This window comes from Triticum urartu, chromosome 4A (genome assembly GCF_056163025.1).
Source record: "Triticum urartu cultivar PI428250 chromosome 4A, HENAU_Tu73, whole genome shotgun sequence".
NCBI lineage: Eukaryota > Viridiplantae > Streptophyta > Magnoliopsida > Poales > Poaceae > Triticum > Triticum urartu.
This window is the reverse complement of record NC_141876.1, coordinates 408,182,947-408,186,441: the sequence shown is the minus strand read 5'-3', so window position 1 is coordinate 408,186,441 and position 3,495 is coordinate 408,182,947. Positions and strand designations below refer to the sequence as shown.

At 47.2% G+C, this 3,495-nt stretch overlaps 1 pseudogene; it reads left to right on the top strand.

Annotated features, from left to right (window-relative positions):
* Window positions 1–2,452: 2,452 nt before the first annotated feature.
* LOC147975995 (uncharacterized) lies at window positions 2,453–3,277 on the top strand (annotated as a pseudogene).
* The last annotated feature ends 218 nt before the right edge of the window (window positions 3,278–3,495 follow it).

Sequence of the window (3,495 nt, the reverse complement as noted above, 5' to 3'; positions counted from 1 at the left end):
ATCACTGCCACCAAGCTATAAAAGCTTCGTGATGAACTATAATATGCAAGGGATGGAAAATACAATTCCCGAGCTCTTCGCGATGCTAAAGGCTGCGGAGGTAGAAATCAAGAAGGAGCATCAAGTGTTGATGGTTAACAAGACCACTAGTTTCAAGAAAAGGGGCAAAGGGAAGAAGGGGAACTTCAAGAAGAACAGCAAGCAAGTTGATGCTCAAGGGAAGAAGCCCAAGTCTGGACCTAAGCCTGAAACTGAGTGCTTCTACTGCAAAGGGACTGGTCACTGGAAGTGGAACTGCCCCAAGTATTTGGCGGATAAGAAGGATGGCAAAGTGAAAGGTATATTTGATATACATGTTATTGATGTGTACCTTATTAATGCTCGTAGTAGCGCATGGGTATTTGATATTGGTTCTGTTGCTCATATTTGCAACTCGAAACAAGGGCTACGAATTAAATGAAGATTGGCTAAGGACGAGGTGACGATGCGCGTGGGAAATGGTTCCAAAGTCGATGTGATCGCCGTCGGCACGCTACCTCTACATCTACCGTCGAGATTAGTTTTAGACCTAAATAATTGTTATTTGGTGTCAGCGTTGAGCATGAACATTATATCTGGATCTTGTTTGATGCAAGATGGTTATTCATTTAAATCAGAGAATAATGGTTGTTCTATTTATATGAGTAATATCTTTTATGTTCATGCACCCTTGATGAGTGGTCTATTTTTGTTGAATCTCGATTGTAGTGATACACATATTCATAATATTGAAGCCAAAATATGCAAAGTTAATAATGATAGTGCATCTTATTTGTGGCACTGCCATTTAGGTCATATTGGTGTGAAGCGCATGAAGAAACTCCATGCTGATGGGCTTTTGGAATCACTTGATGCTTGCGAACCATGCCTCATGGGCAAGATGACTAAGACTCCGTTCTCCGGAACAATGGAGCGAGCAACTGACTTGTTGGAAATAATACATACTGATGTATGCGGTCCGATGAGTGTTGAGGCTCGTGGAGAGTGTCGTTATTTTCTAACCTTCAGAGATGATTTGAGAAGATATGGGTATATCTACTTAATGAAACATAAGTCTGAAACATTTGAAAAGTTCAAAGAATTTCAGAGTGAAGTGGAAAATCATCGTAACAAGAAAATAAAGATTCTACAATCTGATCATGGAGGTGAATATTTGAGTTATGAGTTTGGTCTTCATTTGAAACAATGTGGAATAGTTTCGCAACTCACGCCATCTGGAACACCATAGTGTAATGGTGTGTCCGAACATCATAACCATACTTTATTTATATGGTGCGATCTATAATATCTCTTATCGATTAACGCTATTGTTTTGGGGTTATGCTTTAGAAGGCTGCATTCACATTAAATAGAGCACCATCTAAATCTGTTGAGATTGTTGGAGTTATAATATAAGTCATGTACCCCTTTGTGTTTATCCCATTGTATAAGGGGTTTCCTGCATATATTCCACACTTGTAGATGTATATATACTGGCCTATGGCCTCCTGGAAATACAAGTTGCATATTCCTAACATGGTAATAGAGCCTTAGGGTTTTTTTTAGCACGTGCAACTCGTGCTCTCGATCCAATCTACTGTCCACGCAGCCGCCGCCCTTCTTCTCTTGGCCGGCGCTGCTCTCGGGTGCCTTCACCACCGCAGGTCAACCCTGCTCTTGCTGCTGCTATCCATCCAGACGCTGGTCAACGCATCTGGCTTCTCGTGTTGGATCCAGCTCACCGCTGCCTGCATCAAGCCGCGCGAGCACTTCAGCCCGAGCGATCCCGTCAGCAGCTCCAGTCTGTCTCCCGCAAATCCGTCCTATCCGCCGCTTGACGCGCCCACTGCACGTGGACTCCGCCTCGTGTGGAGCCGTGGGTGTGTTCGATCCGCCTCCTGGTGCTGGACTACTTTTGCAAGTCACATGTGTGAGCTAGCTAGCTGTTTGGTCTTCCACCTGCCTTGCTGTTGATCAGTAAATCAAAAAAAAAACAGGCGCGATGTCGGCATCTTCCGGCTATGTTGCTGTCCCTCGCTATCCGGTGATCTTTGATGGTACTAACTACACCGAGTTCACTGGCTTCATGCGCATTCACATGCATGGCATCCATCTCTGGGGTGTTCTTTCTGGCGAGGTCTGTTGTCCGCCACGTCCAGTTCCTCCGGTGGCCCCTACTCCGCCAACTCCACCAGTTCTTCCTGCGGATTCTAATCAGGCCGCCAAGGATGCAGCTAAACCTGCTGATGTGGCTGCTGCTCGTGCTTATGATGAGAGGGTTTTGGCTTATGAGGAGGCTCTTCAGACGTATCATGGTGCTTTGTCTGTTTACACCTAGTGGCTTGATGATGATGCTCGTGCTGCAGCTGTTCTCACTACTAGTGTTCTACCTCAGTTTGCTTCTGAGTTTCTGGGTCTTCCTACTGTCTTAGAGATGTGGACCCGTCTTCGTCAGCGCTATCAGCCCTCTGGTGATGCCTTATACCTTTCCGTGGTCCGTCAGGAGCATGCTCTTCAGCAGGGTGACTCTACTGTTGATGACTTCTATGCACAGAGTTCTGCTATCTGGCGCCAGCTTGATTCTCTCCGCAGTGCTGGTTGTCGTACTTGCCCATGTTGCCAGGCTGTCCAGGCCAATTTGGAGTTTCATCGTGTCTACGAGTTCCTGTCTCGGCTCCGTAAGGAGTTTGAGCCCCGGCGTGCTCAGTTGTTTGCTCGTGCCTGTATTTCTCTCATGGAGGCGCTTTCTGAGATTCGTGCTGAGGAGACTCGCTTACGTGGTGCTGGTTTGCTGGAAGTTCCCTCTGTGCTCGCTACTCAGTCTTCTTCCACGCCACCTGCTGCACCGACCCCTTCTCGCTCGAGTGCTCCGCCGCTCTTGCCCACTCCTTCTGGAGGCTCAGGTCGCCCCCGTCCACATTGCGATTATTGCAACAATGATGGTCATATTGAGTCCCAGTGCTACACGAAGAGGAAACACCTACGCAAGGCGCGATCATCCTCTTCAGGGACTTCGTCATCTACCTCGATAGCTTCAGCCATTGCTTTGACTGAGCAGGATATTCTGATACTTAAGCGTCTGCTCGCGGCTTCAGGTTCTTCCTCGACGGGTACTGCTGGTTCTGTGACTGATGCTTCCCGCACTGAGCAACCGCCCTCTACACAGTCAGGTACATCCCCATGGGTTCTGGACTCTGGAGCTTCTTTTCATATGTCTTCTCATTCTTCCACTTTGTCCTCTCTTCGATCGCTGGATTCTCCTGTTCATGTCTTCACTGCTGATGGTACTCCACTTTCTGTTGCTATTAGAGGCAATCTTACCACTCCTTCTTATTCTGTTCCTGATGTTGCTCATGTTCCTCGACTTACCATGAATCTGTTTTCAGCTGGTCAACTTACCGATTCTAGTTGTCGCGTCATCCTTGACGTTGACTCTTGTTCTGTCTAGGACTGTCGCACGCACACTCTGGTTGGGGC